General features: G+C 47.2%; 1 protein-coding gene across 2 annotated transcripts in view; it reads right to left on the bottom strand.

Annotated features, from left to right (window-relative positions):
• The window catches only part of LOC143021716 (limbic system-associated membrane protein-like), a 606,415-nt gene that overhangs the window by 585,577 nt on the left and 838 nt on the right, over positions 1–20,000 (bottom strand). The window lies entirely within an intron of this gene.

Here is a 20,000-nt window from a genome sequence, read left to right as displayed (position 1 = left end):
TCAATATACAACCGGAAAGAACTAAATAAATGAATAAAAAATAAAGCATATTCTTGATCTTGTATTCTCTTTTCTATGCCAGTCCTCCTGTCCAGGGTTGCTCGTGGTAACGCCGCAATACAGAAAGAGAGGGAGAGGGAGAGGGAGAGGGAGAGAGAGAGAGAATGAGAGCGAGCGAGCAAAGGCGCCAGCCACAGCAGACACCTCGAAGCCCGAAATGACCTTTCGGAAAGACACTGCCTCGTTCTTCAGCTCTTAATCTTCTTGCGAGCTTTCGGCGCATAAATACTCGAGGGCCGTGAGAGCCGGTTAATGGCCCTGAACCGGGATCCCGAAGGTCGGAACCGGGATCCCGGAGGTCGGAACCGGGATCCCAGACCCTTGAACCCCCCCCTCCCCCCGATCCTTGGATCCCCAGACCTTTGGGTCCTACGCAGGGATCGCCTGTCTTCTCCTTCGGCGTTGCTCTGTGCTTTGTTTACCTGAAGATAGTCGACAGTTCTTGGCTGTGGAAGATCTCTCTATTGGGGGCGTAATCTCTACCTGCGTTCGTGAGAATACGCACGCAGGCGTGTGTATACACAAGGGAAACCTCACGTACGCACGCAATGATACAAATACATGCACACACGAAGATCTATTGTACCGGCACACAACGATGGATACATGCATGTACATGTACAAATGTTCAACATTTATGACTATAATACTGTGTACGCATTCAAATGTACCTTACACAAAATGTTGTAACCACAAAATGACACATGCACATGCATTTGCATTTTCTCACGTCGAAAGAAGCTTATGAGTATCCTATGATTCTAAAAACAAAATCTGTCGTACACTTTACCTCAGTAACTGACAAGGCATCTTTTGTGTAATTCATTACATTGTTTAATCTGAATGCATTTTCTCCGTCTTGCTCCTTTTCTCTATAGAATACTTCCCATTTCTTGACACTGCACGTTCACACATATGCATTTTCTACACAAGTACACAAGTACGTTCTTCAAGATACACGCTTATTCGTGTGTATTTACAAGTTCCCAAAGGAGGTGGGGACCCTCCTCGCTTATCTTCCTCCCTCCTCCTCTCCTTCCCTTCCTCCCTCTTCCTCTCACTCCCTTCTATTCTTCCCTCACTTTCTCTTTCTCTCCCTCTTTCCTTCCCTCCCTTTCTCTTTCTCTCCCTCTTTCCTTCCCTCCCTTTCTCTTTCTCTCCCTCTCTCCTTCCCTTCCACCCTCCCTCCTCCACCTCCTCCCTCTTCCTCCTCCTCGTCAGAAGCCCTGCACCCTTCCCCTTTCCCCCACTTCTCTTCCCCCCCTTCCCCCTTCCCCTCTGGTATACCTACACAAGAAAAACAAAGGCTTAAGCGACCCAAATCACATAAGACTCTTTATCCCCAATTTAGACACTTCTGTCACCGGCCACCACCACCACCGGCGACGACGGCACGAGTCTCTGCTCTTGAGGAATACACCAGAAAACAGCGGAAGAAGAGAGACTATTTGGTCTGTAGCCACCTTTAAATGCTGCTGACGTGGTGAGGAGGATATGTCAGGCTGGTATAGTTGTTCATTATGTGTTTTGATGTTATCAAAGATGGCAAAGATTAAGAGTAGCTGGGGCTAAAATCCCTACATACTATCACACACACACACACACACACACACACACACACACACACACAATTAAAAATTATATGTCCACACTGGCATACCAGCAAAATAATCAAGTAAATATACTAAAATAAAGAAGTAAACGTGACGAATATCGTAAACAAAAAAAATGTGAAAAGGGGACACCGTACTTGGCGCAAGAATAAATTCAGTAGATAAATAAAAGTGAGGGACATAGAGGGAGACGGGAGATATCATTATTTACGGTATGATGGGCCTTCTATGGGGGGGAGAGGGGAGGAGAGGGAGAGGGGAGAGAGGGGACCGGACAGGGGAGGCAGTGAGGGAGCAAAGATGGGAGAAGGGGAGAGGAAAGGGGTGGGGATAGGAGAAAGGAGGGGAGAGGAAAGGGGTGGGGATAGGAGAAAGGAGGGGTGAGGAAATGAGGAGAGAGTGAGGAGTGAAAGGAAGAGGGAGGGGGAGGGAGGAAGCGGGAGAGCGAGAGGGAGAGGGAGGGAACGGGAGAGAGAGAGAGGGAGAGAGAGAGAGGGAGAGGGAGAAAGAGAGAGACTGTATATATGGGGGGGGGGGGGTTGAGGGCCTATAGCCCAGGAGGAAGAGGAAGGAGAGGAAGGGGGATACCGGAAGGCAAGGGGGAGCAAGGGAAGTGGGGGAGCAAGGGGGAGAGGGGGAGGGGGCACCGGAGGGTCAGGGAAAGTAATTCATATACGAGATACAAATTGATCGTTCCAGGAATATGGGCCTATCACATCATGAGCCGATCGGACTGCCCACACCGCGCCCCTCGGGCGATGGGTGCCGGGGAGTCACGTCCCGGTCCTGAGGGCGATGTGTGCGGAGTGCTGGGTGAGGGTGATAGGTGCTGAATGTACAGGGGCGCCCCTGGGGTGTCCCTTGAGTAAACTGCATGGGAGACTGACTTAAGGCGATAAGTCTGTGGGCATTTAGAACTAAGAAATGGGCAAATGTGGGGCGACGGGTGTGAGGCGATGGGAAGAGGAAGAAGAAAAAGACGAAGAGGAGGAAGAAGAGGTAGAAGATGAAGAAGAGGAGGAAGAAGCAGAAGCAGCAGATGCAGAAAAGGAAGAAAACAAAAAGAGGAAGATGAAGAAGCAAAACTAAAAGAATAAAAAGAAAAAAAGAAAAAAGAAAAAAGAGGAAAGGCTTTCAAGGGCAGATAACCGGAAAAAAAAAAAAAAAAAAAAATCCACGAAGGGTTGCGTTCGAATCCTTCGACGACCTCTAATGGTGGTGACAGTGTTACCAATGGCTACATACTTGCACCTCCAACTTCCACATAAACGATCAAGACCGACTGGTGAGAGCAAACACAAAAGGAAAATCAACCGACGGTACGTAAGAGACTCCAGACTGCCGTAAACGTGATCGAGGTTTTCCAGTTCAAGGCGATGACGTCATGGAAAGCTGTCAAAACTTGACTCTAAGATTTTACTACGCAGGTGAGGCGATCGAGTGTGTATAATTCATCATGGTCTTGTATCACGTGTTAAACTCGTGATCGACAGCTATTTCCATCCCAGAAGAGAGCTCATATAATGATCGAGCGCACACACCCAACTTCCCGCTCACGAGAGTTGAAGCAACGACTCGCAGCGCATCGATACTGAAATTATTGCAGCCCTGGGCGGGATTTGAACCCGGATTGCCGTAGTGGCGGCCGGGAACCCTACCACAGCACCACGAGTCGTGTGTGTGTGTGTGTGTGTGTGTGTGTGTACACGCGCACGCACGTCTACCCGTAATTATGATCTAAAACAGCAATAATCATATTCATTTAGTGTCATCCCGAATCTAGAAGAGCGTATTTACGTGCAAGTACATTTACAGTACACAAAAGAAACCAAGATGAGGCGCAATGAACTCACATTGACGTCATTTGACAGTGACGTAAGGTCATACGTCTCACCAACACATAACACTAATACACTATTAACGCATTCCGAGAACATCGAAGGAATATTTTGAACACAAACTCAAGGAGAATGTGTGTGTATATGATAAGAGACTGTGGTAAATATCCAACGACGAAAGATGGAGAGTGCGAGAGAAAAAAAAAGAGAGAGAGAGAGAGAGAGAGATAGGGAGAGAGAGAGGAAGGAGAGAGAGAGAGGAGGGAGAGAGAGAGAGGAGGGAGAGGGGGAGAGAGAGAGAAGAGGGAGAGAGAGAGAAGAGGGAGAGAGAGAGAAGAGGGAGAGAGAGAGAAGAGGGAGAGAGAGAGAGGAGGGAGGGAGAGGAGGGAGAGAGAGGAGAGAGAGTAGGGAGAGAGAGTAGGGAGAGAGAGTTGGGAGAGAGAGTAGGGAGAGACAGAGGAGAAACTGAGGAGAGACAGAGGAGAGGAGAAAGAGATAAGAGGGAGGGGAGAGAGAGAGAGAGAGAGAGAGAGAGAGAGAGAGAGAGAGAGAGAGAGAGAGAGAGAGAGAGAGAGAGAGAGAGAGAGAGAGAGAGAGAGAGAATGAGCTTTGGTGTGGTGGGAATTGGAAACGGCCGGGGCCATTTGCGGGGGGCGAAATGTGGTGGGGGTAACAGAGCTTGGGGGATTAGAGCTGGGGGAGAGAAATTTGGGGGAATTATAAGATAGGGGAGTTGGGGAGGGAGAGAAGTATGAGAGGAGAAGCAGAGAGATGGGAGTTGGGAGAAGCATGGGAGAGAAGAGATGGGAGGAGGAATAGGGGGGAAGTAGGAAGAAGTATTTGGGGGAGAAGTAAAGGGGGGAGGGTAATGGGAACCAGGAGATGTTTGCGCATACGGGGTGAAAGTGGTTCGGCCATAGTTAGGCGTTTCCAGGTGTAAGCCACGACCCAACCCTTTATATACACGAGTAACGTAGCACTGTATAATCATTTAAACTACCGCTAAGAGTGGGGGAAGTGGGTATGAGGGAAAAGGGGGGATAGAGTGAAGGGTAACCAAAAAGTGGGGGGAGTGGGTGTGGGGGAAAAGGGGGGATAGAGGTAAGGGTAGCTAGGTGAGGGGGAAGGTTATGGGGGGGCTATGTTGTTAGCATAGGTTTATGACTCACGTGACCCCCTATCCCCCCCACCCCTTCGGGAGGGAGAGCCATGGGCGTGTCATGGGAATTCTACTGTTTATCTTTACTTTTCTCAGTTCAATCAGCCCTCCCCAGCCTTTCTTCCCCCTTCTCCCCCCTCCATCGCTCCCTCCTCGCGCCCCCCCCCTTCCACCCTCTTTCTTCCCCTTGCGATCTTCCCTTCGTCCTCCTCATCCGTTTCTCCACTTTTGTCTGGATCGAGTAAATGGCAGTGCTGGGGAGATTAGCGTGGTGTGGATGGTGGTCGAGAATGGTAGTAGTGAGTGGTGGTAATGATAGTGATAGCAATGGAGGTGGTAGTGGTGGCGGTAGTGGTAGTGACGGTGGTAGTGGAGGTGGCGGTGGTGGTAGTGGAGGTGGCGGTGGTAGTGGAGGTGGCGGTGGTAGTACTGTAGGTGGTGGTGGTAGTAGTGTAGGCGATAGTGATGGCAGTGGTGGACATAATGAAAATGAAGGAGGTGAAGGTGGAAGAAGGGAAGGAGGCTGTGGAAGTAAATGTGGTGGAAGTGGAGGTGGATGGCGAGTGGAAGCATGCACTGCTTTCACATCCCCCCTCCCCCTCCTTTCCCCCCCACATTCTTTCCCCCCACCTCCTTTCTTTTGAAATGGCGGAAGAAATGGAATTTAACCTTTGATTTGCTTGAAGACTGACAGCAAGACTCTTGAACCTCGACGGAGTGCGGCTGAAGCTGCAGTTGGTAGGGGGGGGGGAAAGGGGGGTGCAGCTGGAAGAATAAAAGCAGACAACCGCATGACGGTGTGATCTGTATATTATTCTGGGTGATGCTGGACCAAAAAGAGAGAGAGAGAGAGATAGAGAGAGAAAGGTGACCTCTTAGAGAACTATATCATAATCATACTGGATTACAAAAAACTGAATGTATTTCCTTCAAATAGGAAGTATATTCTGTCAAAACAACGTCATCCTGATGTAGGTCTCTAAGAATATTCATACGATTCTTCGAAATATGGGCATATATTTCAAGAATATTCTCGTTCCTAGGATGAGTATTCCACTGTCTCGTGCTGTCTTCCTATGGCACTGCAGGAGCTCGAGGCACTGCACTCTCTCCCCACGCGGCACTGCACTCTCCCTACGCGGCACTGCACGCTCTTCCCACGCGGCACTGCACGCTCTTCCCACGCGCCACTGCACCCTCTCTCCACGCGGCACTGCACGCTTTTCCCACGCGGCACTGCACGCTCTTCCCACGCGGCACTGCACGCTCCCCCCATGCAGCACTACACCTTCTCCCCACGCGGCACGACACGCTCCCTCCCCCATGCAGCACTGCACTCTCCCCCTATGCGGCACTGCTCCCTCTTCCTTCACAAGGCACTGCACTCCACTCTATGCGGTAGTGCATTCCCTATTGATGCAGCTGCATATTCTTTCTACCCGAGAGCTGTTTATGAGATAATGTATTCTCTCTGCCCGTGGCTATTCTCGCAACAATGTATTCTCTCTATCTGGCGAGGTCAGGTCGCCTGCTACGTGCACGACATTCGGAGCATTTTCTTCCCCAAACTCCCCCCACCCCACACTCATCCCCACATCTGTTGTCTCTTCCTCACCCTTTAACACGAAGATGCAAGTTTGCCAAACTCAACCCCCTTTTGGGGGGATGGGGGTGGGGAGGGTGGAGTCCGCACTCCGTCTTGAACTCCTTGATCGGTCGAGACCCCGTTCAGCCCAGGAGACCAAAAAATCGCCTGAAGACAAAAGTACGTCGCCGTGTTCAAGGGGTCAAGAAAGATTTTAGGGGGGGATTGTCACTTGTCCTAGCATGTGCTGTGAATGAGCACCTACATTATCCTAGAATACTAGAACTTAAGTAAAATCTGAAATATCACGAGGCACTAGTCCACTTCTAGAAAATATATACTACACAGAATAACTCTCTCTTCATTTCTATATATATTTCTATCTCTATATTCATTTCAATAACAATGTCTGTCATCAGGTTATATGGAACTGTAACATTAGTAACATCGTTCAGTAGAGGCCAAATAAATTAATGAAGACAAAAATAAATAAATAAATAAATAAAATAAAATTACGCCATGCTACACCACACACACACACACACACAAAAAGAGAGAACTGAAATGAACTGTCTTAACGACTTCAACTGACAGTAACGACATTAACCACCATTAATGGCCATAACCGTCAAGACAGACAGTAATGAATAATTCCAACCGCAAGAGCACCGCGCTGGTTTACATGCCAGACACCCTTCGTTAAGTGGACGATAAAAAAAAAAAAAAAAAAAAAATATTATATATATATATATATATATATAATAACAATGATAATAAAAATAAATGAATAAACAGTTTGAAATAAAAAACAATAATAGAATAAAATAAATTAATAAACAAAACAAATACAAAAAATAAACGAAATAAACAAATTAAAATAGCGATCAAAGAGGAACTAATGAAAAACTATTGTAGCTGCCTCGTTGCTTTAACCTTTACTCTTTACACAGAAAACTCCCATCAACATCCAAACAACTGATCAACAACAGTCCTATAAATCTAAAAATCACCGATTGCTAAATCAACAAAGACCACAACATGGGCGGGAGAGTTGACATCGAGAACGAGTGGTTCCCCTGTCGACCGCCAGGAGCGGCCGGGGAAGGCGAAATTAATAGGATGTCAAATGTCCTTACATAGGCCGACGATCCTTGGGGAAATGATTCGGACCTTTGTCGATGTGGTCAGATACAGACCCATGAGCACATCCTTAATGAATGTGAAGTGACAGGACCTCCCTGTCCATTAACGGCCCAGAACTAGTGACCAACCTCACAAAATGCCAATTTCAACAACCTCACCTGTTGACACAGGGGAATAATAATAAACACAAAGAGGACGCACTTTGATCAATGGCAAGAAGGAAATTGGCAAAAACTGGTCTACCAATAGAGTGGTCAACGAATGGAATAGACTTAGTAACCAGGTAGTGAGCGCTGAAACTATCGGTTGTTAAGGAAAGGTTTGACAGCTTTATGGATCGGGATGACAGGTGTTAATGGACATGGAACTACCTAGTGTAGGCCTTATGGTCTCTTGCAGTCTCCTTCATTCTTATGTTCTTACGTAAAACAAAGGGGAGAGGCTCAAAGATTGGGTGTAGGAGAATGGCGATGCAGGGAGCGCCCAAACAAGGTGATAGTTATTTAAAAGAGGATATACGAGGATATAGGGTAATTACGAGGCAAAACATCACGAAGGGCGTAGTTACAAGGTAACGGGATACGAGGAGACGACGTTACAAGGGAGCAGTTCATGGGGAAACATTGCAAGATTGCGGAGAAGCAAAAGAAAAATCCTGGGAGATACAAACACACAAAACACTACAAGTTGAGAAATTACAAAGAAAACTTTAGAATCCAACAGAGACGAAACTAAATGAGGAAGTTCGTACCTTTGGGAAAGAGGCCCCAACCCACTTTCCACCAGAAGAGGGGGGTGGGGAGGGAGGGGGGGAATGGGAGAAGACTTCCTCCCCCTCACCCTTCCTCTCCCCCCCTAAACAAACACACACAAAAATATATGCAGGAATGAGCGCTTGTGCACACAAGATATAAAGACAATGAGTTGACCGTAGCAATGTCCATTCCGCATTCTACTGGGCTACGTATAATACGTTATGATACAGTAGCATGCATCATACATTAAAATTATATTGTGTACTATAGTGTATAATGTTATCACACACATCTATCCATCACTTTTAAATCTAACATTGATTTACTCTTGTTTTTATTAGTGATAATTGTCAGTCCCGGTTAACATTTCTGGGGTAATTTAAGACTTCTACGTCTTGTTCCAAGATGTTCGCTGGCCGAGCGTCGCTACTTGCGACGGAGGTCGAGGTGAAGGGGGCTCGAACCCTGCCACCATCGAGTTACACCAAAGGCATGGTTCATTAAATTCTACGCTACAAACTCCTTTGTAAGGGGCACCGTACCTCTTGATGGAGGAGTTCGGGACGTTAAACCGAATCATGTCTAGTTCCAGCTGTTACAAAGCAATTCTGACCAGCTGGGCAGAAAAAAAAAAATATATATATATATATACCTGTATACATACATACATACATTATATATATATATATATATATATATATATATATATATATATATATATATATATATATAATACAAGGGATAAAATAAATAAGGAAAGTGACCAAACCTTGCTATTAAAACGACACAATATTTAATTCATATTCTATTCAGGCTAACGTCACACGATTTCATTAAGCTCGTCGGGACCTTTGCTCGATACCCACCCACCTGGCGCCAGACAGGGAAACTAATCTGAAGAGAAGAATAGTTTCAGTATCTTCAAGTGTTGGTCTTCCTGTTGCTCCCCTTCTTTTGTCCATTACTCCTTTACTTCCTCACTCGCCACCCCCTCCCTCCTCCTTCCACATTCTCACTCCACTTTTCCCTCCTTCTTCCCCCTTCCCTCTCCACCCCTCCCTCCTTCTTCCCCCTCCCTCTCCACCCCTTCCTCTTTTCACTCCATCATTCTCGCTCTTGTTTCTCATCCCCTTTTCTTTCCCTCCCTCTTATCTGCTTCTCATTATCTCTCTCCCCCAGTTCTCTCTCTCTCTCTCTCTCTCTCTCTCTCTGCCCTCCGTAAGCCTTATTCCCGAAAGCACAAAAAATATGTACAGAAACAAACAAACACCGCAAGCGCCCTCGCCCCCTCCAAGCCTGACGAAAACAATTGTCTGCAAGACGCGGAGGGGGATTTGGGAGAGAAGGGAGTCGGGACCGGGTGGGGGGCGGGGGGGGTGTCCACAAGGGGTGCTGTGGGGGGAGGGGGAGGGGAGGAAGGGGGATTTGTTGAGCGAAAAAAAAACAATGGGGAAGGATGTGACGGAATGTGCTGGACAGAGAGAGGGAGAGAAAGAGAGAGAGAGAGAAGGGGGTTTGAAGAATGAGGATGAGAAAGGTGAAAGTAATGATCACGAGGAGGAGGCAGACGAAAAGGAGAGGAAGGTGAGAGAAAGAGAAGGAAGAAGAGGTGGAGATTAAGGAGGTTATACGAGGTGGAGGAGAAGAAGGTGGTGGAGGAGTAGCAGGAAGAGAAGGAGTGTAAGGAGGAGAGGAAGAAGGAGGATGAGGAGGAGGAGCATGAGGTCGGAGGAAGAGGAGCAGGAGGTAGAGTAGGAGGTGAAGCAGAAGTTGGTGATGGAGGAGGGGGAGGAGGAGGAGGAGGAGGAGGAGGAGGAGGAGGAGGAGGAGGAGAAGGAGGGGGGTAAGATAAGTGGATGGGGACAGCTAGACACAAGAGGGACGTGAAGGATGACAGCGGTGGACGGGGAGGGGGACGGAGCAGGAAGGGGAGGAGGGGGAAAGCAGAGCGTAAGACGAAACGTGGTGGGTGCGGGAGAAACAATAATGTGGAAAAGAAGGAAAAGAAGTTGAAAGGGGAAAACAGAGGCGGTAAAGAAAAGAGGTAATGAGAAATGGGAGGGAAGGAGAGGATGGTAAGGAGGGATGGAGAGGATGGTAAGGAAGGTAGGCAATCATGGTAAGGAAGGAAGGAGAGGATGGTAACGAGGGAAGGAGAGGATGGTAACGAGGGAAGGAGAGGACTATACAGAGGGAAGGAGAGAACTATAAGGAGGGAAGGAGAGGACTGTAAAGAAGGAAAGGAGAGGGTTGTAAGGAGGGAAGGAAAAAATTGTAAGGAAGGAAAGGGTTGCAAGGAAAGAGAGGCTGGTAAGGAGGGAAAGAAAAGATGGTAAGGAGGGAAGGAGAGGATGGTAAGGAAGGAAGAGATGATGTTAAAGAAGGAGGGAGAGGATGGTAAGGAGGGAAGGAAAGGATGGTAAGGAGGGAAGGAGAGGATGGTAAGGAAAAAAGGAGAGGATGTTAAAGAGGGAAGGAGAGGATGGTACGGAGGGAAGGACAGGATTATAAGGCGAGGATTGTACGGAGGGAAGTAAAGGATGGTCAAGACGGAAGGAGATGGTAAGGAGGGAAGGAAAGGAATGTAAAGAGGGAAAGCGAGAATGGTAAGGAGGGAAAGAAGAGGACTGTAAGGAGGTAAGGAGAGGGTTGTAAGGAGGGAAGGCGAGAATGTTATGGAGAAAAGGTGAAGACTAAGAAGGGAAGGAGAGGACTATAGGGAGGGAAGGAAAGGACTGTAGGAAGGAAAGAAGAGGATAGTAAGGAAGGAAGGTGAGGATCGTAAGGAGGGGAAAAGAGGCTTGTAAGGAGACAATGCAAGGATGAAGGAGTAAATTGGGTGGAGGCAACTGGTGAGTGATGAGGGAGCTGGTGGGAGAAGGGAGAGGTGGCGAAGGATGGGAAACGAGGGGAAACGTGTGAAAAGGTGGTTGGAATGAGGGGAAACGAGGGGGTAGATTATGGGGAATGAGGGAAAATAGGGAAAGTAAGGGGAAAGTAGGGAAATGGGAAAGAAAAAGGATGGGAATGAGGTAAAGAAGGGAAAAAGGATGGAAATGAGGGGAAACGAGGTAGATTATGGGGAATGAGGGGAAATGGGGAAGTAAGGGGAAAACAGGGAAATGGGAAAGAAAAAGGATGGGAATGAGGTAAAGAGGGGGAAAAACGAGGATGGAAATGAGGGGGAAACGAGGGGAAAGGAGGAGGCAATGAGGGGAAAGGGTGGAGGGAAGAAGGGTGGCGAAGAGAAATGGAAGTAAAGAAAAAAGGGACAAACATAAAGGAAACAGTGGAATGGAAACGGAAGGTCGAAAGAGAGAGAGAGAGAGAGAGAGAGAGAGAGAGAGAGAGAGAGAGAGAGAGAGAGAGAAGGGGGGACGGAGAAATATAAAGAGAACAAAATGTAATATTGGTAGAACGCTCTGCCCCTTTCCGTTATTCCAGATTCACAAATACGGTGGACACTTTGTAATGAGGGGAGATGAATAGAGAAGGAAAGGGATTAATTAGGGTAAAGAGGGAAAAAACAAAAAAAGGGGAGGAGGAGGGGAGGAGGGGAGGAGGGAGGGGAGGTAGGGAAAGATGGCGGGAAGTATGGGGAGATGCGGGCATACAAAAGATAGAGGAAAGAAAAAAGGCGGGAGAAGCAGAGAGAAAGAGAAGAGAGGAGAGGAGAGAGAGAGGAATAGGGAGGGAAGGAGGGAGGGAAGGAGGGAGGGAGGGAGGGAGGGAGGGAGGGAAAGAAGGAAGGAGGGATGGAAGGAAGGAGGGAAGGAGAAAGGAGAGAAGAGGAAACGTGAGCAGAGCAGAAGCGGCGAGGAGGGGCGAGGAGAGGAGGGGCGAGGAGAGGAGAGGAGAGGGGATGGGACGGGAGAGGAGGATAAGAGAGGAGAGGAAACAGGAGGAAAGTGAGGGGAGCAGTGTCAAGTCGCAAATAAGGATACGAGAATGAATGAAGAAAACAAGGACTGGGAACGTGGGGGTATGAAGGACGAAAGGGACAGAGAAAGAGAGGAGAGAAAGAGAGGAGAGAAAGAGAGGAGAGAAAGAGAGGAGAGAGAGAAAGAGAGAAAAAAGGTAGTTGAGGCTAGCCCATGCACTGTACGTAGATAAAGGGGGATTAGGTAGTTGGCCATGTATGTCGACAGAGGCCCTACGTGGGAGGGAGAAGGGATTTAGGGAAGGAAAACAGGATAAAGAAGGGAGATGTGGAGAGCGTGGGGGGGGGGTTAAAGATGCATTTTTTGCTAAAAGGACTGGTTCTGGTTAAGGAAAGGAGGGAAGGCAGGGAAGGAAGAGAAGGCTGGAAGGGAGGGAAGGTTGGAAAGGAGGGAAGGGAGGGGAAGGAGAAATGGGTGACAGGGTGGGAAGGGAGTTGGAGGGAGGGAAAGAGGGAAGGGAGGGAAGGGAAGGAGGGAAGGAGGGAAGGGAGAGAAGGGAGGGAAGGGAGAGAAGGAAGGGAAGGGAGAGAAGGAAGGGAAACAGAGTGGGAAGAGAGGGAAGGAGGGAAGGTGAGGGAAGGAAGGAAACAGAGGGAAGGAAGGGAAGGGAAGGGAGGGATGGAGGAAGGGAGGGAGAGTGGGAAGGGAGGAACGGGAGGGAAGGGCGGGAGGGGAAGTAGAGGAGGGAGGGAAGGGAGGGATCAAGAATGGGATCGAGGGGAGTATTGGGGAGAGTGGGGATGAAAGGGAATGTGACTAAAGTAATAGGATAGAAAGTGGGAGGATATGGGAGTGGGGAGGCTGGTTGGGGACTGAGCAAAGTGGATAGTAGGAGGGGGAAGGAAGGGAGATAAAGGGAAGACGACAGGATAAGAGGGGGAATGGGGGGATGGGGGGAGAAATGGGGGTAACGGGGAGAGATGGAGCAATGAGACAGGAATAGGGGAATGGGGAGGAATGGGGGGAATGGGGGAGCAATGGGTGAGATCACGTGCTGTACAGCGGAAACACCATTACAGTACGAAGAAGAGAAATGACCTCGGCATTGGCGTCGGCTTCGCTATTGCCCAACGTATAACAACCACCTCCCCCCCTCCCCTCTACCGCCACCACACACACGCAACGCACGCAAACGCACACGCACAGCAGCGTCTCCATACACGAAATGCACGCGAAGGTCATTTATGGTTTTACAAGGCTTTTGTGCAGCGATTTGTGTGTGTGTGTGTGTGTGTGTGTGTGTGTGTGTGTGTGTGTGTGTGTGTGTGTGTGTGTGTGTGTTTATACACACACAACAATACGTACATGTGAAATAATTGGATGTTTATGTACGTAACTGCATGGATGCGAGACATGGACCTGAGTGCAAAAACACTTTATTAATAAAAGATTTCTCTCTCTGACCATTAAGAACTTTTACATGTACACTGCTCACACAAATTTCTATCAACTCATCTGAGTTAAAGGATTAGGCCCTGTTCACACTAGCGGTTTGAACCACGCGGAAACCGCGGCGGTACCGCATAGTCAAGGAAAAACTGCGTGGTTGTGTGAACGCCTCCGATGACTTACATTGTAGTTGAACCTTCGCGGTTCAAACCGCTGGTGTGAACAAGGCCTTAAAATACAAAACGAGGCCAGTCTTTGACAACTCTGTGATAATGGGTGAATTTACATTAGGAGGCACTTAGCTACGAACAAGTTCGTCAGCTTTGCCCCAAGTGCTTGTCGGAGCCCGTAGCGAAGCTACAATAGATTTTGTGCGACAAGAGTGATGGATGGGGATGGAATGAGTGATTTCAGTACCTCCCTTATAGCCCTTGGTAGTTAGATAGACCATTAAGAAAATGAAAATAAATAAAATAAAATAAAATGATATAAGATAAAATAGAATTATTTCTCTGGATAGGCCAAAAATGTAGTTATAAATATAAATTAATTAATAAATAAATGATACTTAGATAAATCAACCCACGGCATAACAGAAATTAATGATTGAAAAACTAGAGACTACAAATGTACATGTGTAACAGTGGATGTACAAGCGTAGGTGTGCTTATGTGGGCGGGAACTGCGAGTGGGTACGATTGAATGAACGTCAGAAAAGTGGGCGTGGGTAGAACCGAGGGCGGTTTGAAGAGCTGAAGCCCAGATAGAAAGGGGGTAGAGTTGATGAGGTGGATTGGACTGACGAGTAGAGTTGCTGTGTCAAAGAAAATAGGAGTGCGGTTCACCCCTTTTTGAGCATTGTGGTACGACTTGTATATTTTGTTCAAATATGACGCGATTTCTATTTCTGTTGTTCTTAGATGATAAGTAGATCTTTAAACGAAAGCCTTGGGTAATCATTTCTGGTTAAGATAAAGTAATTTAGCGGTACTATGAAAAAAGACTATTCATACACTACAAAAAAACATACACTAGCACACACACATAGTACATACATATATACATACATACATACATACACACACACACACACACACGCACAGCATCTCCTGCGCGGCTTGTTCCCATCCCACGTCGCGTGTCATCGCTTAAAAAGTGAGTAACCCGGGCATCAGTCTTGTTTATATTCATGGGCGAGCAACAACGCCGGCGGGGCCCTGGGACCGACCTACCCTCCTCCCGATGGGCCTTACCACACCCCATATGTAACAACACCTCCTCCACCACCACCCCTCATCTTCTTATTTCCTCCACCTCCTCCTCCTCCACCACCACCACAATTTGTTTTACCTCCACCACCTTTTTCTCCTCCTCCATCACCCTCTTCCTCTTTGTCTTCTTCCACCACCCCCTTCCTTTCTCTTTTTCCTCCTCACCACCTCCTTTTCTTTCTCCTCTTCCTCCTCCACTACTCCCTTTTCTCCTTCCTCCTCTTCCATCACCTCTTCCTCCTCTTCCACCACCTCTTTATCCTCCACCAACTCGTTGCGTTGTCCATCTCCACCATCACTATCTTCCTCATCCTTTTACACCACCTCTTTTTAATATTCTTTAGTATGCACTGTCGTGATGGGCACATTCGACTGATGTTCTCAAGATCAACAGTTCGAGTCTTTCACTTGACATCACTAGTGTGGGCTGAGGGTGTGCTGGACATGTAGTGTATTCAACCTGTTACCATCTATTTTCCATTTATCAATTTATTCTATTTTATCTAATTCTATTTCTGGGGTAGCGTTGTAGTGGATATAGTGCATTCAACCTGGTTCCATTTATTTTATATTTATTTATTTATCTTATTTTGTTATTTTATTTCAGGAGTGCGGGTGTAGTGGATATAGTGCATTCAACACGCTAAGATTTATTTTCTATTCATTTATTCATCTTCTTTCATTTCATTTATTTCCCCCGGCCTTGCTTCATGCATGAAGACATTACAGTGACTAATTGCAACATACATAAATTGTCGAATCACACTGCAAATACAATTTTGTAATCAAGGAAGTCTTGTGACGCTTAGTCTACAAGAAAAACAAAAAAAAACTTATATTCAAGAGTGTAAAGTTTTGGCAATTGGATTAAACAACTCTACCAGCGGGACTTGACCCTTGGCTGTACGTCGTCTTATCGCAAGACAAAGCTGCTACTTCCTTTTAGATGTCCGTCGTAGCTCGACCAGTAGCATATATATACATAAACATACACACAAACATATATGTACTTGAAAGCATACAAGTCGTCTTATCACAACACAAAGCTGCTACTTCCTATTAGATGTCCGTCGTAGCTCGACCAGTAGCATATATATACATACACATACACACAAACATATATGTACTTGAAAGCATACAAGTCGTCTTATCACAAGACAAAGCTGCTACTTCCTTTTAGATGTCTGTCGTAGCTCGACCAGTAGCATATATATACATACACATACACACAAACATATATGTACTTGAAAGCATACAAGTCGTCTTATCACAAGACAAAACTGCTACCTCCTATTAGATGTCCGTCATAGCTCGACCAGTAGCATATATATACATACACATACACACAAACATATATGTACTTGAAAGCATACAAGTCGTCTTATCACAAGACAAAGCTGCTACTTCCTTTTAGATGTCCGTCGTAGCTCGACCAGTAGCATATATATACATACACACACACACAAACATATACAGTATGTACTTGAAAGCATACAAGTCGTCTTATCACAAGACAAAGCTGCTACCTCCGTTTAGATGTCCGTCGTAGCTCGACCAGTAGCATATATATACATACACATATACACAAACATATATGTACTTGAAAGCATACAAGGGGAACAGTCGTGGGAAAGACGTAGGGACATGGCTACTAGAAATGATTTCACACACGGAAGGATTCGAGCCGAGGACCTTCAGGACGCCGCCAGCCGAGCATGCCATCCATTTCTCCAACATATTCCCTCCTTTTGATGGACTTCCTCCCCCTTCCCTCCTCATCCCTTCCCCTGTCTGCCTTCCTCCTCTTCCACTCTTCCCTCTCATTTCCCTTCCCCCTCTTCCCTCCCCTTCCCTTCTTACGCCCTCTTTCCTCCCCCTTACCCCCCTCTTCCCTCCTCCTTTCCCCACTTTCCCAATCTTCCCTCCCCCCCCTCTTCCGGAGGGAGCGGCAGGGTCACTGCCTCCAACGGGATATAACGCGAAGAGGACAATAAACCACGTCTTCCCTTCCCACTGCGAATAAACAAAAGAAAAGAATAAATTAATGAATAAGAAATAAAGAGAGGTGGGGGGGGGACAGAATACACACAAACGCTGAAAAGCTAAATTAAAAAGAACAACGAACAAATCTGAAGATAAAATTCTGAATGAAAAAAGAAAATGTGAAAAAAAAAAACGAAAAACTTGGAACTTTGCAATAATACAGACCTCCGGATAAAAACAGCAGTCATACCAGCAAAGCTTAAAAAGACGGAAACTATTGGTGCGGAATAGACAGGTTCGAGAATGAGGCTGGAGGACGAGATCGAGGACGAGATCGAGGACGAGGTTTGAGGACGAGGTTCGAGGACGAGGTTCGAGAACGATATTGGAAACGTGGCTCAAAGACGCGATTCGAGTACGAGGCTCAAGGATGGGGTCCATCCATGTTATTATTCGCACCACAACACAGTTCGGGGATTACGACAGTAGACAAATGGGGCTCTAAGGGTGACCCGTAGATGATGCAAGTCTTCGAGATGGAGGAGGAGAGGAGGAAGACAAGGAGGAGGAAGACGAGGAGGAGGAGGAGGCGGAGGAGTTGGACGAGGATGTGGGGGGACGAAGAGGAGGAGGAAGGAAGAGGAGGAGGAGGGAAACGAGGAGTTAGATGAAGAGGAGGAGGAGGAGGAGGAGGGGAACGAGGAGGAGGGGAACGAGGAGGTGGGGGGACAAAGAGGAGGAGGACAAGGAGGAGGAGGGGGGGACGAAGTGGAGAAGGACGACGAGGAAGATGAGGTTGACAAAGAGGTGGAGGGCGAAGCGAGAGAGAGAGAGAGAGAGAGAGAGAGAGAGAAAGAGAGAGAGAGAGAAAGAGAGAGAGAGGGGGGGGAGAGAGAAAAGAGGTCGATAGACAAAGAAATTCGAGAGCCAGTCACTTATTGTTCTTATAGTTTACCAGTTTCTACCTTTCTATCGAAACTGCGGTCTCAAGAAGTCGCGTCTTCCTGAAGGGAAAGACAACGGACCGCAATTCTAAACCAATGTTATATTATTGTTGTTATGCATTCTATACAACAAACGAGGCCTTAAACGCTCAATATATTATATATACATACATACACACACACACACACACACACATATATATATATATATATATATATATATTACGAAGAACCCACAGTCGGAATAAAAGGAAACTTTAGAAGAATGTGTAACTTATATATTTCGGCTAATAGCTATAGCCCTCTTCAGGCTATAGCTATTAGCCGAAATGTAGAAGTTATACTTTTTTCTATGTTTGCTTTTATTCCGACTGTGGGTTCTTCATGATTATTTACAAATGTGCTACTACATTTTGTGATATTATATATATATATATATATATATATATATATATATATATATATATATATACACACACACATGTATATAATAATGAAAATATAATTATAAAAATAATAAAATAATAAGTGACAATAAAAAAATAAATAAATAAATAAATAAATAAATAAACCCGAAGGAAAAACAGTGAAAGTTGTACTAAATCTATCATTTACGCAAATACATAAACAAATAGAGATATACATGTATACATGTGTGTGTATATATATATATATATATATAAAACGACACTACTGAAGATTTCGACAGTTTCAAGCCAGTTTCAAGTATTCCACAATACTGAGAGTAAAACTGGGGATTCAGGACAAAGCAGGGGAAGAGGGAGAGGGAGAGGGGGGGAGGGAGAGGTGGAGAAAGAGGAGGAGGGGAACGAAGAGGACGGGGAAGTGGGGAGGGAGAAAGGAGCAAGGGCGAAGGTTGGAGGAAGGAGGGAAGGGCGGAGGTTTGGGGAAGTGTGAGGGTGAGCGAGCAGCTCTCGAGTCCTCGGCCTAAACAGCCACTCGAGGACGTGGTACGTCGAGGGCCAGGCCCGTACTCGAGAAAGAAGCTTGTGCGTGTGTGGGTGTGGCGGATAAGGATAAGAACGAGGATGTACAAGGGGGGACGGAGGGGGGACCTGGAGGTGTAGGTGTGCTCTGAGGGTGAAGTAAGTGGGAGAATAAGAGGGAGGAGGAGGGGTGGAGGGGGAGGGGGAGGAGGAGGCATAAGAGAAAGAGGTAACATAAGAGGAGGGGAACAGGAGGAGAACAGGAAGGGAAGAGGAGGAAGAAGAGGAGGAAGAAGAGGAAGAAGGATAGGAGGAAGAGGAAGCAGAGGAAGACAAGATGAGGAAGAAGAGGAGGAAGAAGAGGAGGAAGAAGATGAGAGAGTGGAGGAAGAGGAAGAGGAAGAGGAGGAAGCATCCGTCCGTCCTGAACTGACGTGACCTTCCCCGCTGCTGGAAATCTGAAATTCGCTTTTTTCCAGGTTCCCTCACAAAAGGCTTCCAGGAGAGGGCGAGACAAGAGAGGGTGAGAGAAAGGTAGGGGAGGCTGAGGGGAGAGGTCGAGGGGAGAGGTTAAGGGGAGAGGTTAAGGGGAGAGGTCGAAGGGAGAAGTTGAGGGGTGAGGTTGAGGGGTGAGGTTGAGTTGAAGGGAGAGGTCGTGGGAAATGTTGACGGGAGAGATTGAGGGGAGAGATGGAGAGGAAAAGTTGAGGGGTGAGGTGACTTGAGGGGAGAGGTTCAGGGGTGAGGTGACTTGAGGGGAGAGGTTGAGGGTGGGGAAATGTCGAGGGGAAATGTAATGGGGAGAGACTGAGGGTAAATGCTGAGGGGAGATGTTCAAAGGGAGAGGTTGAGGGGTGTTACTGATGGGAGGTTGTGGGGAAGTTGTGGGAGATGTTGAAGGGGAGATGTTGAAGGGGTGATGTTGAGGGGGAAGGGGAGGGAGAGGGAAAGAGGGAACAGGAGGGAGAGGGGAAGGTGGAGAGGGAGAGGAGAGGGGAATGGGGAGAGGAGAGGGAGAAGGATGAGGCAATGGTATTGATGAATGAAATGGGGGAGAGGTGCAGGGGGAGGAATACAGGAGGAAGGCAGGGGAAAGAAGGCAGGGGGAAAAGACAAGGGGAGGAAAGTAGGGGGAGGAGGGCAGTGGGAAGAATGCAGGAGGAAGAAGGCAGGGGGAGGAAGAGGGCTGGGGGAGGAAGAAGGCAGGGGGAGGAAGAATGGTGGGGGAAGAAAAGGGGAGGAGGAAGAAGGGACGAAAGCTGGGGGTAAGAAGGAAGTGGGGAGATGGCTGGGAGTAAGAAGGAAAGGGGAGGAGAGCGGGGAGAGAAGAGAGGGGGAGAAAGAAAAACAACTGAGAGGATAAAGAAAGAAT

Source organism: Oratosquilla oratoria, chromosome 42, assembly GCF_046742065.1.
Source record: "Oratosquilla oratoria isolate Oo_2021 chromosome 42, ASM4674206v1, whole genome shotgun sequence".
Lineage (NCBI taxonomy): Eukaryota > Metazoa > Arthropoda > Malacostraca > Stomatopoda > Squillidae > Oratosquilla > Oratosquilla oratoria.
This window is presented reverse-complemented; position numbering and strand designations above follow the sequence as displayed.